The 21357-nt window shown below is 44.1% G+C and overlaps 1 protein-coding gene across 2 annotated transcripts in view; it reads left to right on the forward strand.

Annotated features, from left to right (window-relative positions):
- Window positions 1-4678: 4678 nt before the first annotated feature.
- Window positions 4679-21357, forward strand: part of LOC137543984 (phosphatidylinositol 3,4,5-trisphosphate 3-phosphatase TPTE2-like) — an 86573-nt gene continuing 69894 nt past the window's right edge. The window contains exon 1 of one of the 2 annotated variants that reach the window (XM_068265040.1): window positions 4679-4801. The gene's annotated coding sequence lies outside the window, so the exon portion shown is untranslated. Of the gene's footprint in view, window positions 4802-4891; window positions 5011-21357 lie in introns of those variants that run through there. The other variant, XM_068265039.1, reaches the window with a different exon arrangement.

Here is a 21357-nt window from a genome sequence, read left to right on the forward strand (position 1 = left end):
GGAATATACCGGTATTCTCAAGGCTCATACACACCTACCAACAATCTGTCCAACTATCTTTTAAACTTGTCTGTTGGAAGATAAAGTGGGTGTGTGTACAGCTGACAAACAACCAGATGACCAACTGATAACAGGTTGTTTGCCAGATCCAACCGGTGGCTCAACCTGCCCAATTATCATGCAAGTTGGAACGTGTGTACAAGTCTTTTGAACAACTTTATTGTTTTTGAATGCAGACATGTGAAGTTTGTTGTTTAGCTTGCGCGCATTGTATTTAAAGAGACACTGAAGCGAAAAAAAAAATATGATATAGTGAATTGGTTGTGTACTATGAATAATTACTAGAAGATTAGCAGCAAAGAAAATATTTTCACACTTTTATTTTCAGGTATATAGTGTTTTTTCTAACATTGCATCATTCTATAATATGTGCAGATTACACAACACTCAGCATTCAAAATGAGTCTTTCAGAGCAGTCTGTGAAGTAATGACCTCTCCTCTAGCAGAGAAAAAGTAAACAGTTGAGATAATAAAAGTCAGATAACAGCCCTCTCCACCACTAAGACTTAGGCTATCATTCATGAACAGCTTGTCGGTAAAAAGAATCTGTGCGGGAAAACACCGCTGGCGGATTTTTAGACTTCTGGGTGGGCATTCATAAAAAAGTATCCATGTGCGGAAGCAGTGCGGAGATTCCCCGAACTAGGCTGGCGATAGGCAGGCGGTAGGCAGGCGGAGACACGGAAGCTGCCGAGTTGATACATTTCTCTGTGTTCCGCTCTGCTGCAGCTGCCTGGGAGGTTTGTGTGTCTCCATTCACTTGCATTGGTATCGCCACATCAGAGGGAGCGGAACTTCCCGACCTGACACCGCTTGCGGTGATCTTCATGAATAAACATTTTGCTACATTTGTTCCGATAATCACCGCACAAGGCGGTGATTTATCACTCTGCTCGGTAGTGTCATTTTTTCATGCGGAAAGAGCCTTTATGAATGCTGACTTTGCCGAGTGGTCGGTAAAGTCAGCTGTTTTTAGCATTTCCGCATGCGGAAAGGCTTTATGAATGATAGCCTTAGTCGGAGAGTTAATGGCTTGTTTGCATAGAGATAACAACTGGAGTTTCTTAACTCTTCCTGCACTGGAAACATTTAGACTGATGTATCTGATCTTAATGTTTTATTTCTTAGCTGTACTACACATACAAATCATAATATCATAATTTTTTTTTCGCTTCAGTGTCTCTTTAAGTGAGTTGGTTGTTTATGAGGTTGGTTGTGAGTTGGTTGGCGTGTGTACAGTACGTACTTGTCAGGCAAACAACTTGTTGTGTGGTTAGTTATGTTGTGTGGTTGGTTGTGCATTAAGTTGGATGTGTGTATGAGCCTTCAGACTACTGAGTGCTTGCATATCTGTAGTTGTTGATGGTAGGATGGATCAAGTAGGGTTAAATAAACATCTCATAGTCACACAGTGTATCAGTTGGCAATGAAAAAATGAGATGAGTCACAGGCTTATGGTCAACCATATAAATGGCCTGACTCCAATTACTCTCCTGTCTTTAACCGATATTCTGTAGTTATTAAAAGGTGATGAAGAAGTGTTTTAGGTGCACCAAACAGCAATATCACCAGTGTTCTACAACCTACAGTATGTATTTCAGCCTTGCAATGCCAGGCCATCAGCTATGCACTACAGTTAGCAGCTCAGTAAGGTGTCCAATTCCAGAGGTACTCTAACCCAGGATTAAACTTTATCCCAATCAGTAGTTGATGCCCCCTTTCCCAGGAGAAATCTTTACCTTTTCTGGAATAATGCATCAGGGACCTCTGTCTGGCAGATATTGAGGTGAAACCCCTCCCAGATGTCGGGACCTAGGCCCTGACAGTTTCCTATTTGTGAACCTTGTTGCACTGTGGGAAATAATGGCTCCTGACCGGCTCACAGAGCTCTGCTGTCTTAGTGACGGCAGAGCAAGTGAGTTTAAGCGGTGGGAAAGTGGCACAATTGGCGGTAGCAGCGGGTCCGTGCAGTGTGACATCAGTAGGCCCCATGTTTTTGGACCCATGGTCTCTGGACCTTAAAGTGGGCCCAAATTAAAAATACAAGATTTCAGAAATAAAATCTATTTTCTAAATTGTAATAATAAATAGCAGCCTTTTTTCAGCTGCATGATGACAAATATTAAATATTTTACAGTTATTGGAGGAACCCCTCCCTTCCTTTCAAATTGCCGGGACAGAATCCGGCAAACTGGAGGAGTAGATGGTGTCCGGCAATGGAGGAATTGCTAATGGCTGCCACCTGTATAACCCTAGTTATGCAAAGAGAAGGGTGAAAAGCATGCACTGAAATGCTCATAGGCTTGAAGGAGTGTTTATTTATCTTTGTATGTGTCAGAGTGGTGCAACTAATTATTTTTAATTAAAAAAATGTTTGGTTTTGGTCCGCTTTAAGGGGCCAGAAACAACTGGTACTGAAGTAGATAAAGAAAAATGAAGTGAAAGGATATGGAATGCAGGTGACCAAGATTGGGGCATGAAAGGGTTGCTATGAGTCCCTATGAAATTTAGTTACGTTTTAAAACAATTTTGATCCATGGACCCCAAAACTAGGTGCCAATGTCACTGAGGCCTTGTGGAATCCAAGGCTGTATGAATCAGTGCTGCTTTACTGGCACAGTGGAGACCTACAACATTCTAGGCGGTTAGTTTTTAATGTTTTGGATGATCATCAAAGTATGTAGAACTATATGCAGACATCAATACCTTTAATGACTAACAATGCGTTTACTGCAAGCTATCGAAACGTTAAAGTAAACCTGAGATGATTAAATATAAGAATTTAAACGTACCTGGGGCTTAGGGGCGTAGCAATAGCCATAGCAGCCATAGCATCTGCTATGGGGCCCTGTAGTATAGGGGGCCCAGGTGGTACTTAATGTATTCACCATTAACTTTCTTGTGTTTTTCCACCCTCTGACTTTGTGCCAGTGCCCATGAACTATGTGCAGTGTTGATTACATGAGAATTTAAATTGCCCAATTAACTTGGTCAAATTAACTGCATAGGGGCAGGTGGCATTGCTTAAGAGTGCCTGCATCTGAGGGCCCCATGATCTCAAGCTATGCCACTGTTGGGCCTTCCTCCAGCCCCATGTACTCGCTGGGCTCCCTTGACGTCCTCCCAGCTGGCTCCATTCGTCTTCAATCTTCTCCGTTAGGAAGGCTCTAGCTGCGCCAGCCGGGCTGCACTGCGCATGCGCAGCCCCATTTCTCTTGTTGCTGGGACCGTTCTGCTCCTGCGCTGGTAGTACTGCTCAGATGCAGAACAATGGGGGCATGCAAGTGGCCGGGCCATGCATATGCAGTACAGCCCGACTGACGCAACTGAAGATATTCTAACGGAGAAGATTGAAGGCGAATGGAGCCGCCCGGGAGGACGGCGAGGAAGCCCACCAAATACATGGGGCCAGAGGAAGCTTCAGGTAAGTATTAATTATTCTATTTAACTCGTCTCAAGTACACTTTGATTCTTCTTTAGGTATTATACAGAACTGAATCTGAACTGTACAAATCAGAACTGTATGGTTCTGATCCAGTTCTGTATAATGCCTGAAGAAGAAACTTAAAGCAAACCCGAGATGAAGCTCGGGTTCAAAATCTGATACTTACTGTGAAGAGAGTGAAGCCTCAGGATCCTAAGGCTTCCCTCTGTTGTCACAAGCCCCCCGTTGCTGAGCGCGTCCCCATTCACGGGGCCACACAGCTCCTCTTCCTAGATCAAGTGCGCGCAATGGTTGCATGACCTCAGGCTCAGTGCTATTGCGCAGGTAGGCTTGGTCGGCTATTGCGCACTCATGATTCAGAAAGTGGAGCTGCATGGCCCGATGTGATTAGCAACAATGCCTTGTCGCTAATATTCTGAGGGGGAGGGGGTGCGTTCAGCAACGGGAGGACCACGGAGTAGCAAGGGAAGCCTCAGTAGGATCCTGAGGCTTCTCTCCCTTAAGGTAAGTATCTGAGTTTGTACGCGAGCTTCAGCTTGGGTACTCTTTAAAACTTCTAAAGCTTGCAGTAAACAATGTTAGTTATTAAAGATACTACCTGAATCATTTGTTGGTTTGATGTCTGCATATATCTGATCCATGGCTAACACCGGACCATACTTCACTTAGTATGTGGAACCGTGTGACTCCTGTTTCGGATCTCTTTGAGGGCCCTTTTCTATAGGCTGCGATTAGATTAAAAAAACGGATCACAGCCGTTTTTCAGATTGCTAGAGCATAGAGATAACACGTAAATCACGGTGCTCATTTTCCTCTATGATGCTTAGTTCGTGATTTGTTTTTTGCTGAATTGCGATCACCAGCCAGCGGGATTCTCACCGCAATCGAGTTACATTACCGATGGCAGCGCAGCGCAACGCGGACAGTGGAAAAAGCAGCTTGCGCGAATATTGCAAGTGCAGGTGATTTGCGATTGCTATTGCTAGTGAAAAAGGGCCCTTAGTTGTTATGTGTTATCCATGAGATCCATGAGACTGTGAGTACAAAGTAACTAGAGACAGCTGTGCAGGCTGAAAAAGGGAAGACTCAGGGTGGGAGAAGGATAAGCAGAAAACATTACACAGCACAAGTCAGAGGAAATGGAAAGTGCTGGCTAGGCAGAGGGGGAAAAGTTAGAGGAAGAGGGGCACAGCGGAAACCATAGGAAAAAGTACAGCGACCAGCAGCAGAGGAAGAGTCAGTGCCATGGGAAAGAAGAAACAGAGGAAGTGAAGAGACAGTCATAGTAAAAAGAGGTGAGCTGAGACTTGTCACATGTTTCTAATTACACCCACACACTCCCTCCCTCTCCTCTCTGGTCCTTCTTCCTCCCTGATCGGGTTCATTCAAGAAATATGAGGAGGTGACAAAGAGTGAGAGACGACTGGCTGGCTGCAGCTTTTCACTGAGCTTCACTTTATTGATGACTTGAGGACAGGAGACACAGAGGAGCCGCTGGGCAGTGGTAAGGAACACACAGCTATATAGCGATAGTACAGCTCCTATAGCACATCTGGGGAGAGGGCAGTGGAGAGGAACACACAACTATATATAGAGTACAGCTCCTATAGCACATCTGGGGAGAGGGCAGTGGAAAGGAACACACAACTATATAGCGATAGCACAGCTCCTATAGCACATCTGGGGAGAGGGCAGTGGTAAGGAACACACAGCTATATAGAGATAATACAGCTCCTATAGCACATCTGGGGAGAGGGCGGTGGTAAGGAACACACAGCTATATAGAGATAGTACAGCTCCTATAGCACATCTGGGGAGAGGGCAGTGGTAAAGAACGCACAGCTATATAGAGATAATACAGCTCCTATAGCACATCTGGGGAGAGGGCAGTGGTAAAGAACGCACAGCTATATAGAGATAGTACAGCTCCTATAGCACATCTGGGGAGAGGGCAGTGGAAAGGAACACACAGCTATATAGAGATAGTACAGCTCCTCCTATAGTACATCTGGGGAGAGGGCAGTGGTAAGGAACGCACAGCTATATAGAGATAGTGCAGCTCCTATAGCACATCTGGGGAGAGGGCAGTGGTAAGGAACGCACAGCTATATAGAAATAGTACAGCTCCCATTGCACATCTGGGGAGAGGGCAGTGGAAAGGAACACACAACTATATAGAGATAGTACAGCTCCTCCTATAGTACATCTGGGGAGAGGGCAGTGGTAAGGAACGCACAGCTATATAGAGATAGCACAGCTCCTATAGCACATCTGGGGAGAGGGCAGTGGTAAGGAACACACAGCTATATAGAGATAGTACAGCTCCTATAGCACTTCTGGGGAGAGGGGAATGGTAAGGAACACACAGCTATATAGAGATAATACAGCTCCTATAGCACATCTGGGGAGAGGGCAGTGGTAAAGAACAGCTATATAGAGATAGCACAGTTGGCATAGCACATCTGCGGAGAGGGCGGTGGTAAGGAACACACAGTTATATAGAGATAGTACAGCTCCTATAGCACATCTGGGGAGAGGGCAGTGGTAAGGAACACACAGCTATATAGAGATAGTACAGCTCCTATAGCACATCTGGGGAGAGGGCAGTGGTAAGGAACACACAGCTATATAGAGATAGTACAACTCCTATAGCACATCTGGGGAGAGGGCAGTGGTAAGGAACACACAGCTATATAGAGATAGTACAGCTCCTATAGCACACTGGGAAGAGGGCAGTGATAAGTAGCACACAGCTATATAGAGATAGTACAGCTCCTATAGCACATCTGGGGAAAGGGCAGTGGTAAAGAACACACAGCTATATAGAGATAGTACAGCTCCTCCTATAGTACATCTGGGGAGAGGGCAGTGGTAAGGAACACACAGCTATATAGAGATAGTACAGCTCCTATAGCACATCTGGGGAGAGGGCAGTGGTAAGGAACACACAGCTATATAGAGATAGTACAGCTCCTATAGCACATCTGGGGAGAGGGCAGTGGTAAGGAACACACAGCTATATAGAGATAGTACAGCTCCTATAGCACATCTGGGGAGAGAGCAGTGGTAAGGAACACACAGTTATATAGAGATAGTACAGCTCCTATAGCACATCTGGGGAGAGGGCAGTGGTAAGGAACACACAGCTATATAGAGATAGTACAGCTCCTATAGCACATCTGGGGAGAGGGCAGTGGTAAGGAACACACAGCTATATAGAGATAGTACAGCTCCTATAGCACATCTGGGGAGAGGGCAGTGGTAAGGAACACACAGCTATATAGAGATAGTACAGCTCCTATAGCACATCTGGGGAGAGAGCAGTGGTAAGGAACACACAGCTATATAGAGATAGTACAGCTCCTATAGCACATCTGGGGAGAGAGCAGTGGTAAGGAACACACAGCTATATAGAGATAGTACAGCTCCTATAGCACATCTGGGGAGAGGGCAGTGGAGGGCAGTGACAGGGAAGCATATTTTTCATTGACTGTTTCACTGTATATGGCACAACGCGCTGATAACGAATTTCCTATCGTGCCACAACATTTTCTGGAGGCATCTGCAATTGTGAATAGCATTGAAAAGAGATACAGCCTGCTTTACTTTTCCACACAGCATATGTGATTCTTTATCGAAATGACTGGCAATTTGGCTACTGTAAAAACCGCATGCGTTAAAACGCACTCAACATGCCCATATCGTGCAGCAAAACACCTGTAGGGAATTGTCTATAGTTCCTGTGGACACAAGTTTGATCCCTCCCTTATGCTTCACAAACAGCCCCCATTGAGTTGCGTCATAATAATGCAAGCTGAGGTTTGCGCTACACGACAATGCGCAGAGTATGTCTGTGCTACAAATGAATGGCGAAGAGGTACCGTACATTGATACAAAATGCCAATTTGGAAAATTAATGCAACAAGCTGCTTGCACGTCACAACAGATTTACTGTGGCTTCCACTAGCCGCCGCGCACGGATGCAAAACGCACGGCGGCACTTCCTGGTCTGGGTGGACACAGACAAATCCCAGAAGCCGTGCCATGCACGGCTATGGGATTCCCTGCGTCCCGCAAGAAAACCGCTGGCAATGTCCGTGGAATTGCTGCGGCAAGCATTTCGGCCAGCTGCGCCTTTATTTCCTATGGCAGAGTTTCCCCGTGCGATTTGGCTGCAGGGAAACTCTGCGGATTCGGCCTGGTTTCCGCGCTGGTGGAAACGGTCCTTAAGGGCCCTTTTCCACTTGCGCCAATTGCAATGCTGAATCACAAAATTGCAAATCACTAGGGTTTGCTAAATAACATAGGAATCGCAGTAGGTATTTCCAGTACCGCAATTCCATTTTTACCAAAGTGCAACTGTGATCAATTTTTACAGCGATTTTGCTATGAAAAAAAAACGAGAAAAAATTAGGCACTTGCTAAATCGCAATCGCTAGTGTTTAGCGCAAGCGATTGCTAGTGGAAAAGGGCCCTAAGATACTATCCAGCAAACTTGTTACAAAATATAATGAAAACTGGCAACAAATGTTACAGTTATATTCAGATAGCATAATAAACTAATAACATACGGATGTCATTGTATTAAAAGGATTGACTGAGTTAGAATTTTTTTCTATTACAGGCAGTCCTCTACTTACAAGCCACTTAAATTATCATTTTTCATACATGCAAAGAAAATACACATTACTGTTTGTACTTATTTTTGTTGTTACAGGTTAAAGCATTGTATAAACTGTAGTAAGTTACAAGCACATTGAAAACAATTAAAAATCATTGTTTATGCTATTATGCCCAAATCCAGAGTCGTCCAAAAGTAAATCATTTATCTGCATTTCTTCATGTTAACATAGGACTCAACTTACAAACAAATTCAACTTACACACAATATCCTGGAACGGAACCTATCTGTACGTAGGGGACCTCCTTTACAACAAAATAGATCTTAAAACTGGCCAATGCATTATTATTTCTTGCAGTCGAGTTTTCTTATATTTTTATTGTAAAAGGGCTACTTTTTTAATTAACCATAGTAGTCTGAACAATTAAATTGTAATGTGTGATATATAATAACACAGATGAGTTTACTGTATAATTGTCTGTTCTTGTGGAACTGCACAACCCAAGTTTTCCAAACAGAACTTTAATGTAATACAGTGTGCACTTGTGATCATTATCACATCAGCTGTCATGCCCAAAATAGTACATAATAAATAGACACTTTTTTGCCATGATTGAGGAGGCCTGACCCATATGATGGACACATATGATGTAGCTGGATAGCTTGTCCAGTGAACACATATGGTGCTGCACACAGTGAAGACACGTCACTGGCCACCAAGACAGAGAACACACATGCTTCTTGATGCACAAGTCACTGAACACGTACTGACTTGTGAATGACATATATGACCCTGTACACACACGACAGTGAGCAGATATGACTCTGTAAATGGAAGATGATGAGCACATATGAGTGTGTACATTGAGGATGGTGAGCACATATAAGTCTGTATATTGATGATGGTGACCACATATGACTCTGTACATACAAGACAGTGACCACATATAACTCTGTACATAATTAGAAGACAGTGAGCACATATGGCTCTGTACATACTCGACAATGAGCACATATAACTCTGTACATAAATGACGGCGAGCACATATGACTCTGTACATACAAGACAGTGAGCACACATGGCCCTGTACATGCAAGGCAGTTAACACATATGACCTTTTACTTACAAGGCAGCGAACTTGTATGGTCCTGCTCATAGAAAGTAATAAACACACGCACGCACGCACGCACACACACACACACAAAATGAACAGGTATAGTCCTATACATATCCAATATTATATTGTATCAGCTATACATTTATATTTATAATCCATTTTAATTGCTGTTATGGCTGAAAGTGATTATGTGGCATTGTGTGAATCAGATCTTCTGGGCACTGAGTTTAGGCCCGGTTCACATTAGCGGTGGCCGTCCGGAATCGCCGTGCCGGAGCCGGACCGCTTGCAGAACGGACGGAACGGACGCACGGCATAGCAATGAAAGCCTATGCGTCCGTTCACATGCGTCCGTTCTGCCGGACCGGAGCCGGACCGGATCCGGACTCCGGCATCCGTTCCAACATGCGCTATTTTTTGGTCCGGCTCCTCCGGCAGCCGTATCCGGGGCGGAGCTGGACTGCACCATCCGGCCAATACAAAGCTATGAGAACCGGAGTGCGCACAACACACTGGCTAAAAATCCGTATGTTCTACCCCACTTCCTATGCGTATTGAAGCGGCGATTTTTGATGGGGACACATGGGCAAGCATTTTGGAGTGGAGCAGCAGTGATTTTAAACGTGCTGGAGATGTTGGCAGTATGTCGGAGGTGGAGGTGAGTGCTAAACAGCGGAGGGCCTGATTCCACAGGTCCACCTTCTGCTGACCTCCCAGACCCCAACATTTTTATTCCTTTTCTACTATCTTTTGCCAAACGGATCCGGATCGCATCCTGATGAACACCTGATGCAAACTGACCGGATCCGGATCGGATCCGGATCAGAACCGTACGGTTCCGATCCGGATCCGGTCCGGATCCGGTCAGGTCATCCGGTCCGTTTGGCAGAGAACCGCAAGTGTGAACCGGGCCTAAGTCTTGTGCCTAATAGACACCAATACAAATTATCAACAATTAAGAGGGAGGTTAGTGTTAGTCACTAAAAGGGGAGGTTAGTGTTAGGCATTAGGAAAGAAGGTTAGTGTCTGGCGCTAGAAGGTGGGTTTGTGTTAGGCGTTACTAAGGAGTTAAGTATTAGGCATTAGGAGAGAGGTTAGTGTTAGGCATTAGGAAGGAGGTTAGTGTTACGCATTAGGAGAGAGGTTAGTGTTAGGCACTTGGAGGGGAGTAAGTGTTAGGCATTAGGAGGGGAGGTTAGTGTTAGGCATTAGGAAGGAGGTTAGTGTTAGGCACTAGGAGTGGGGTTTAGTGTTAGGCCCTAAGAGCTGAGCGGCCATGTGAGAATTGGGGCTGGGTTAGTCTGTAGTAAAATATCAGTAATCTAAATTACCAATATTTTTTTAGTAGTGGCACCACCCGGAGCCCAATTGAAATGGTGGTGGCGTCACACGTAGGCATGACATTGCTGCTTTCCTCTATGTGTTGTCTGTTGAACAGGTGCTATTATTTCATGCATGGTGTTCACAAGTACCTGAAAACATGCTAAACACGCCGCTAGGCCTAAAAGATAAATGGAATTTAAACCGAAATCGTGATCACCAAGATCACAACTTCAGAATCGTCAAAGCGGCGATTATCGCGATCATGTCATTTCCACACGTGGGAAGTTTGAAGAAGCGGCTTCAAACTTCCCCAAAGTTCCGGCACGTGCGGCCTGCAGCGTTGGATTTGCCTTCCACGCGATTCCAACGTTGTCTGTCTTCTATCGTTGTCTGCCGGCTCTTGTGCATGGCAAAACTCTGGGTTCCTGTATGTCACATGACATACAGGAAGTATTCCGTGCATTAGAGCCTGCAGGCGGCGAAGTGGTTAGACGGGCATCGCTGGACTTGTGCTGGAAGCTATGTCCAGAACTGTTGCGGCTTGGGGGACAGAGGAGACACAGAGTGGGCATAGAGACAGAGTAGGCACAGAGAGAGACACAAAGGGGCCACAGAGAGAAACACAGCGGGCACAGAGACAAAAAAGGGGGCAAGAGAGAGATCCAGAGGAGGCATAAAGAGGCAAAGGGGGCACAAAGAGAGACAGGGGGATAGAGGGGGAACAAACAGGCACAGAGGGGAACAAAGCTTGATTTGAAGGAAATCGTGAATCGAATCGAAATTGCAATTTTGGACAGGAATCGCTCAATTCAAATCTTTCCTAAAATCGTTCAGGCCTACACGCCACTATGAGGAAGGTCCAGCAATAGCAGTCACGCGACTCCTGTGCAGTACAGTATTCCCTCTTGCTGGCTGGACGGTATGCTGACAACGCACTGATGCTGGCCAGTGTCACGATTTCCTGTCGGCCTTGATATTATTATGCTGAACTTCAGCAGCTGCTCCAGTATCCACAGTATGTGGTGAGCTCTGATGCTTTGTGGAATCAGTACATCACTGTGTGCAGAAGTCTATATGAAACTGTAAATGGCCACCCCCTGAAAACCAAACATTATACCATAAACCTAATACTAATAAATAAAGACAGACAACAATTTGTGGCTCAAATAGGCCCCTGCCTTTTATTGGTGTTTCCAGTAAATAAAACGTGGGTTGATAACGTTATAAAAAAATCCTAAAACACTCAACAATAAATAATCTTAAATAAATACTGGTAAATAGAATTAAAATATAAAATCTGCTGTCACTCATCACTAGGTTGGTAGACCCAAGAAACTCCAAGCTTCAACATGTCCACACAATGCGGTCGGTGCCATTTCCCATTAACAATCCAATCTGTCCATGACCTCAAAGACATTACCCTCAATAAAACTGAAGCCAGCAACATGGGAGGGAGGGCAAACCGTAGCTGAGATAAACTGCTGAAGATGATAGCACTATGATAACCAGGGCCGGATTTCTGGCAAGGCCACATAGGCCATGGCCTAGGGCACCAGAAATTTAGGGGCGGCTCAGTGAGGTACAGTAAAGCTGTTCCATGCAGCCATCCCTATCTACAAGGACAGCTTTAACCTTTGAACTCTATGTCCTGTGTACTTGTGTCGTCCCTGCAAGATCTGTTAGCTCTATCCTGCAGGTACACTTCAGCCTAACTCACATGGTGGCACAATGGGTCCATCATTAATGAGATGGCAAACATAACATAAAAGTTCTTAAGGAAAATATAACTTATAATTTATATGCGTATTACTGAAATAGTTATTGTCTGTGACATCCAATGATGTAAGTAGAATTCTCATTGGGGCACACAGAGATAACAACCATACAGACGGTATAATTGGCCTTGGGCGGTAAAAAGTACAAATCCGGCCCTGATGATAACGCGTTTCTCGGTGTAAGCCTCTTCATCAGGTAAAATATGTGCCTTATAATACTGACTGCCATGCATTGCCATGCACTCCCTGCACATGGCCACTTTACTGAATTTAGTGCACCAGGCCCAATGATAGACTTTTAGGCCAGTTTTACATCAATTTTTTGCGTTGCATTGTGGTGGGGATGCTATGATCCTGTTGCATCCCACCACAATGCAAATGAATGCAAAAAATGACAATCACTTGATAGTGTTCATTGTTCATGTGATGTACCTTACCTCCTTCCCCTTGGATTGGAGTGGGCAGGTATCTGGATATCTGGAGACTCCTTTATTATTAAAGGGGGTTTCCACAGTCCAGCTGCATGAACCCCCCCCCCAGGTAGGGATAACATTTCATGACCTTATCTGGTAGAGGAAGGGTGCCGCATACTTGTTTGCTTTTTATTTCCATCTAGGCTCTATGCTTGGACATAGGTCTTCTTTTCTCCTGTTTTTCATAAATGTATATGGTCAGTTTTATCTAACACTTTGTGTGAATCTGGGAATCCCAGGGATTCCCTAAGTGACATCATAATTCTTAAAAGGCTTCCCCTCAGTGTTCAAAACAAGGCTCACCCATGCTTCCATGGAGACAGAAAGCCAATAGATAGACTTTTAGTCACTAAGGAGGAGTGGCTGTGGTGGGGAGAGTAGTTGGACACACCCCTCGTAATGTTGATGGGTGTCGGGGGGGGGGGGGGGAGAATGCAGTTGTTTACAAAGAGGTGCATTGCCACAGGAAGTTGTTATGGCAAACTCTATACCTGCATTTAAAGGGGGCTTAGATGCTTTCCTTGCGTTGAAAGACATCCATGGCTACAATTACTAGGTAATGCCTAATGATGTTGATCCAGGGATTTTATCTGATTGCCATCTGGAGTCGGGAAGAATTTTTTTCCCTTTTGGGGCTAATTGGACCATGCCTTGTAAGGGTTTTTTCGTCTTCCTCTGGATCAACAGTGATATGTGAGGGAGCAGGCTGGTGTTTTACTTTATACTGGTTGAACTCGATGGACGTATGTCTTTTTTCAACCAAAATAACTATGTAACTATGTAACTATGTAGATCCAAGCAACTGCTGACCACTTGCTGCCTAAATGTGGATGTTTATGCTAATGAGCGTGTCCAGCAGTAGTGTACAGGATTCTTCTACATTACTCCTCTATGACCTGCAGTAGTTTGCAACAGGCTTGGGTGCAGCCTGATTGATATTTTTATTATCTCTCACTGGCTGTTGTAATTAATACACATACTATTATTGTTTTGAAATTCCTGCTCCTAGTAGTATACACACATTGGGCCTGGCAGTTGCTGCTCAGTTAACTTGTGACCTAGAACACAGGAGAGATGTTTGTTGCTTTATGCAACATAGATGATGAGATAAGCTGCACTCCGCAGCCGGTTTAGTTTACAAGCACTTGGCAACCGAGAAGCACTGATTTCGCCGACTGTGACATCAGAGCTTGTATTTATGTTCCAGGTGCTCTTTTGATTTATAAGAAACTAGGGCAAAGACATGTGTTCATCTTGCCAAAAGACTCCAAGCATACCATAGCAATTAACAGTAAATATTAGTAAAATGATTACCAGGGACAATTTGCTGAAAAGCTAGTACTTATATTTATATAGGTAATCCCCAACTTACGAATGCCCGACTTATGAATGACCCAAAGATACAAGCAGCCCGATCTTTAGGAACAAGTCAAAAACATTTTTCAAAAAAACTTTGTAGTTTTTGAGGAAATAAAAAGAGACACCAGGGAAAGGGGAGGGCTGCTCTACACACCATATATGGGAGGGAGGAGGCCACTAGACGTCAAGATTGGCGCACAACTTGCTCCCAGTTTTCAACTTCAGCCCACTGTGTATTTAAGTTTGACACCCTTAGTCTACCGGCTCCTGGACCTAAAACGGAGGTTGCTACATTTGAAAGAAAAGACTGCAAATGGGAAGCAATACATGAAAAGGGAAACTGATTTTCATAGGAAGCTGTACATGAAAGAGAGGGTCTGCAATACTGGATGCTACACATGAAAGTGGGGGTTGCGCATGGAATGGGAGAGGCACTGCTGCACATGGAAGGGGAGCCCCAACATACTTAGCCTAGTTTGCCAGGCCTCTACTAATTCAAGGACCCTCGGGGATCCCTGGTGATGTCATCACTTACCATAAAACCATCCTATGTAATAAAACCCTAACTGTGTTTTGGCTACTGCGCATGTGTAGCCGTTGGGACAGGAGGAGGACGTGTCGGTAGCGTGGCGGAAGCAAGCGCGCACGCTGACATGTGGTGGTGGTGTTGGTGAGAGAGACCTAGAGCCCGTTTTTTAATGGGCTTAGGTCTACTAGTCCTATATAATAAACCCCCTGTGTCCCTGCGTCCTCTCTCGTCCCTGTGTCATGCCTTCGCGCTACTGCATGTGTGTCACGTGGGTGGCCGTTGGGACAGGAGGAGGACGAGGCCAGGGGGGCGGGCGTGTGAGCGCGCGGTGTGCTGGTATGGTCTAACTCCAATGATCATCGCAATGCACGCGCGGGTATGCGTTGCGGCCGTGCGCACATGCGCACTGACCTGTTGCAGCAGTGACAGAGGAGGGGGGCTGTTGGGGAGAGGCCTAGCGCCAGCTATTGTAATTGGCCTTATGTCTAGTTCCTATATATTATGTCATCCAGACATCATCCGTAATTCCTGAAATTAGACAAGATATATAAGTTACAGTATATATTTGTAAAAAACAAAACAAAACAAAATAACAACAGACTCGCACAGATACCAATCAGTCCAACATACAGACTAGTGCTGCAGACGGAGAGAGCCAGCTACTCCATAATTAATTCCCCCACCCCGAACACACACACGCACACTTTACATGTCAGCCTCATATAAGTAGAAGCTAACAGACACTCCACAAATCCCCACCTTTTCCTTTAATCCTTAAGATTACATACTGCTTATTGCAGCAATGGCGAGGAAGTTAGGAAATCTCTACAACACACAATAGAGACTCACAGGCCCATAAAGCAATAAACGTTTCTCAGTTCTTATGATTTCCAACTACAAAAAAACGTGTTTTTATGAGTGTTGCCTCATTCTAACCTAGACACTGGAGCAATAAAAACCCAGCACACCTGACAAGTGTCTAACCTCTTTCCCACTCTGTCTAAAACATTTGGAGTTTTTTTTTTTTTTGAAATGGCTTAGTTTCCATCCCAAACTGTGGACTATGGACTGAGCCACAGTCTATGAGTCAGAAACACAACTGTGCTTCTGCAGCTTCTGTATGATCAGTTTAGGGCATTACAAGCAGTGTGACATAAGAAGGAGCAAGTTGTCTATAGAAATTAGATTACAACTGAACTGGTATTTATGATACATCACTACACATTTATAGACATAGACCTAGAAATCTACATGTGTAATATTTAAGAAAATGGCCCATATCCAAATAACGTTTATCCTGAGCTTTCTCTGAGGAGATACTTTCAAACCTTACCAAGAAATACTTTTGAAGCTCTCATCATGCAAGGAAATACTCAAAATAAGTTTGATACTATTAGGGAGTAGAGATGTCGCGAACATAGAATTTTCCAAATGTTCGGGAACAGGCAAATCTGGCAAACCGCCATAGACTTCAATGGGCGGGTGAATTTCAACTGCTTTTTGATGGGAGGGTGGGGGTCCAGGAAAGGGGGCTAGCTGATTGGCTGCCATGTGTCTGCTGACTGTGAGGTAAGGGGTCAAAGTTTAGCTCAATGAAGATGTATAGGGGGCGAATCAAACACGCCAAATGTTCGCTGTTCGCTGCAAATGCGAACAGAAGATGTTTGCAGAGTACTGCTCGCCAGCGAACTGTTCGGGCCATCTATTAGGGAGTGCAACACCCGCATGGGACGCCACTCTACCTTACCCACCATGAGCGGGTCTGTAATAGGGTTTATCACCAGCCTGGCATGCCGCCCGCGGGCCGCCACTGCACCTACCCGCGGTCCACCCGCCTCTGCCTCCGGCACAGCACTTCTGTACATCAGTCACATTGGGTTGCCTGAATCTCCCCTACAGAACCCTCTTCAAAGGGACTTGTTGGATCTCCTCACCATCCAGCTACACACAGTGAACTATATAATGGCTATTAATATGCCTTCTGCCAATTGCTTTGTTGGCTTGCTTTTGCTTTGCCGATACATGGATTTGAACTGGCGATTCTTTTAGTGTGCAATGCTGAAATGACCCGGCTCCACCACTATGAACTGCCGATCTTCAAGCTTTCTTGCATGAACATTGGGGTTAGACCATGCAAAACACTGAGCAATAGTCCAGCTATTATAGAACTCTGAACTGTGGGGGCTTTGCATGGTATACGGCCGTTGTTTGCAGTTGAGATGTGTGTGTCCTGTTAGCTATATGGAGGGGTGGCCATCCCATGTGTAATGCAATTAAGTAGTTTATTACAATTTTGATATTTAAATTTGAATATTTTTTTATCACTGTACATTATTTTGTCTGTGATATATATATATACAGTATATTATGTTAGTTGGCACATATGAGCCACCACACCTTAGCCACTTCTTATCTGTGGATTAGTTTGATACTTTTTTTGCCTACTTTTTAGTATTTTTTTCATTGATAAAAAATTATCTTATGGTAGCAAATAAAAGACAAAAAGCGGATTTGATAATCGCCAATGGCCCTTATTTAGTTCACATTTTCTCCTGCGTTAGATGATATTTTCACCCCTTGGGCTTGACTCACAAAGCAGTAATAAATGCTATCATGGCCGTGATAAGCTCAGCACGTGGGATAGCGTGCCCACAGGTTTGCGAGCGTAATAGTAAAGGTTTGTGTGTGTTAACTGTCCCCGTTCATGTGCTAACATATGGTTAGTGAGTGAACGGGGACAGTTAATGTGCGCAAACCTTTACTATTACGCGCGGAAACCTTTACTATTACGCGCGTAAACCTGTTGATGAGCTAACCCGCGCAATGAGCTTATCACAGCCATGATAGCATTTATCACGGCTTTGTGAATCAAGTCCTTTGTATTCAATTCACTTTTTCTCCCGAGTTTTCTCATAGGTGATATTTTCTTGCCAATAAAATGCCTTTACAGCCCAAGCAAGGAAGAAAATACTCCGAATAATTTTGACAGTACTTTTTCACCTACTTTTTGGTACTTTTTCAATTACAGAGTGCTGAAGAGTAGTTTTAAACAGCAGATGAAAAATTATCTCCTAGGAGAAAACTTAGGAGCAACATTTAATTGCATAGGGCCAATGTGAATTCAATAAGGGTCTATGGCCCATATGCAATTCACTTTTTCTCCATAGTTTTCTCCTAGGTGGTATTTTTAAACTCGTCAATAAAATGCCCTTTAAGCCACCAGAAAGCAAGAAAATACTCAAAATAAATTTGATAGTACTTATTCACCTACTTTATGGTACTTTTTTAGTTGAAAAGTGCTGGAAAGTTATTTAAAATTGAAGATGAAGAATTATCTCCTAGGAGAAAACTCAGGTGAAAAAAAAAATGGCATATGGCCCTATATGTGTATTAGTAATGCTCAACTATATTTCTAATTAAGGGAAACAATGCAGAGTGGCAGATGTCTGCATAGTTCTAATAATAAATGGTTGGATTTATGGTTCCCTATGACAAAACTGAAACTCGCAGGTCTTTGTAATAATCATATAATATACAGTACTTTGATCACTTTTTACCAGTTGTTTAAGATGCCTACAGTAAGATTGTATATTCAGGTGACCACACTAGACCATCTCAAATATTTACAGGTATGTTCACTTTCCATTGCAGGTGGGAACTTTTAGCTTGCACTTAGAACTGGGTGTTTTCATGACCCAGTTTCCAGCTAGTCTAAAATGAGTATATATTAAATATGTACTCAGTGCTGCTGAGTCAACCAAGGACATTCCCACTTATTACATAGGGAGTTCTTATTGCCTCTATGTGATGCAAGACACATAGGCAGTCAGTGCGTTTTGTACTGAGTGTACTGTGCAGGTTATCGCTGCTGCCTGTGTACAATGCAATCTTGCGCTGAGTAAGCTGATAAAAGGGACTTGGCTGCCTTAGCTGTAAACTATTCCTTGGACTCTTTCCAAATTCATTATATTGTATATACATTTCCTACATGTATTTCAGCACTCATTAGATATGAGGGAGGTTGGAAAATAACCTGAGGATTAAAGCATAAGTCCTCATTACGGGCTGGTGCACACCAGAGTGGTTCTGGAGCGCTTTTTATAACGCTTGCAGGGGGAACTTCTAGCTACTGCACTGCACTGATGAAGATCAACAATCTGAACCAGTCTGTATGCATGTTGGATTATTATGGCTCTGTACAAATTAACAAGCGGACACATCATTGCATTCCAGCGGTTCTGGAGGTGTGTTTAGCTTCTAAGGGTACAATGGTTAATTTGCATATATTCAGCAGTGATGCCCTGGGAGACATCTCAAGCTCACTCCAACCTGAATTATCGCAAATTCTTTCTGTTTTAAGAAAGCAAACTTTTGTTAAACTGAGAGGGATATGGATGTTTCCCGGCCTGGATTTACATCACAGGAGCCTATAGGCACATATGTTCTGGCTCCTTAGACTTTCCCCTCCATGAACCTACAAACCCCCACCAAACTGCACCACAAGTGTTGTGGCTGGCCCTGCTGTCACTTCTCCCTTACTTCCCTTGCCCATCATAGGTAGCTACAGGTGCCCCTTAGTATTAGGTAGCCAGAGGTACCCTCAATATTAAGTAGCTAGAAGTGCCCCCAAATATTAGGCAGATAGAGGTGCCTCTGACTAAAGGGAGATCTGGTGATTGAAATGCCAAGACCAATGTGAGTAACCTCTCATTTACACTCCGCTTGACACTCTGCATAGGTAAGACAGGAGGGAGAGAGGCACTTGGGGAGGGGGGTGGGCCGCCTTTCCATCATCAGGCGCCTGTAGGCACGGCTGAACGGGGTCCCTAACCCCCCAAATCCTCCCTTGCAAAATCTACGACCAACTTGGTCGTAGATTTTGCTGCTGTTGAGGCAGGGCTAACGGCTTCAGCCCTGCCTCTCAGCGCCGTCTATCAGCAGCGCATCGCCGCCTCTCCCCCGCCCCTCTCAGTAAAGGAAGACTGAGAGGGGCGGGGGAGAGGCGGAGATACGCGCTGATAGACGCGTGTGAGGCAGGGCTGCGTGCATTAGCCCTGCCTCAAACAGGAAGAGATCCCTGTGAGTAGACGAGGGGATTTGGGGGGTAAGGGACCCCCGTTCAGCCGCGGGATAGTGGCGTTTTAGCAGGGGCACAGGCACACATGCCCCTGCTGAATATAAGAGCTGAAGCGAGTTTTATACTCGCTTCAGTCTCTCTTTAAATGGTGTCATAACCGAGACAAACGGGCAAATAAAATACATAGGTTTTAATTATGGTAGCATGGATTATTTTAAAGCTATAATGGCTGAAAACTGAGAAATCATGAATTTTTTCCATTTTTTTTCTTATTAATCCTGTTAAAATGCATTTATAAAAAAATAATTCTTAGCAAAATGTACCACCCAAAGAAAGCCTAATTAGTGACGTAAAAAAACAACATATAGATCAATAAATTGTGATAAGTAGTGATAAAGTTATTAGCGAATGAATGGGAGAGGAAAATTGCTCTGATGCTTAAGATGAAAAATCCCCGCGGGCTGAAATGGTTAAAAACTCTAGCGAATGCGATTAGTGATAACGCTTTGTAGTGGGTTCCAGGCCTTATGTGGCCATAGGGACATTACATTTGACTGTGATAGTGATTAGATTGTGAGCTCTTGAGCTCTATAGAAGATGTCTGCCATCTATAAATACACAATAACAAGCTCAGTATGACATTAGTGGACCTATTTTGTTTGTGAACATGGGTCTAATGCTGGGAACACACGTTTTGTTTTTCCACTCGATAGATGCGTCCAATATTCCGCTCGATCGTTTTACCGCTCGACTTCGCACAGAAGTGAATAGAAAAAAGATAAGAAAAACAAGTGGAAGATCATCGAGAATCGAGTGGAAAAATGATAACAGCGGTGAATCGAGCAGGAAAAAACGTATCGTGTGTTCCCATCATTAAGGATTTTAAAAGAGCTGTATTGTTTTCTTATCTTGATGTTTCACACTGACTCAGCACAGAGAGGGTACCAGTGGCTGCAATGTGTCCTGAAATAGCTCACTGCAACCATAAGTTAAAGGGGAACTCTGTGACATGATACTGGAGTTTGCATTAAACAGGGATAACGGGTGGAATTTATAACTTAGAAATGTCTGTGACCTCCAAAAGTTATTTCTTGTGATAGTTTTTTTTTAATGTTTTCTTTAGCTACCTGGCTGGCTCACCTATTCCTGAGAGTCAGGAGAATAGAAACACATTGAGCTCGATTAACCAACCGGTGATAACTCAGTTATCACGTGTTAAGGCTTTGCACGTGCAAACTTGCGTGCTAAGCATTTTGCACGTGCAAAGTTTATGCCGTTCGCGTGCTAAGTTTTATCGCGTGTACGGCGTTATGATAAGTGCACTTTGCACATGATAACTATGGCGCTTCGTGTGTTAACCTATTAGAGCGTATGCTTAACATGCCCGTGCTAAGCTTGTTTGCACGCGATGTAATTTGCGCAAAACTTTACGCACAGAAACTATTGACTTCGCGTGAAGTCAATAGTTTAATGCGCGTTAAGCTTTACGCGCATGGTATCACGTGCAAAGCAGCTTTGGACAGGCATGCTAAGTGTTAGCACGCTTTTGTGAATTAAGCCCCTTGTCTGCATTACA

Source organism: Hyperolius riggenbachi, chromosome 2, assembly GCF_040937935.1.
Source record: "Hyperolius riggenbachi isolate aHypRig1 chromosome 2, aHypRig1.pri, whole genome shotgun sequence".
NCBI lineage: Eukaryota > Metazoa > Chordata > Amphibia > Anura > Hyperoliidae > Hyperolius > Hyperolius riggenbachi.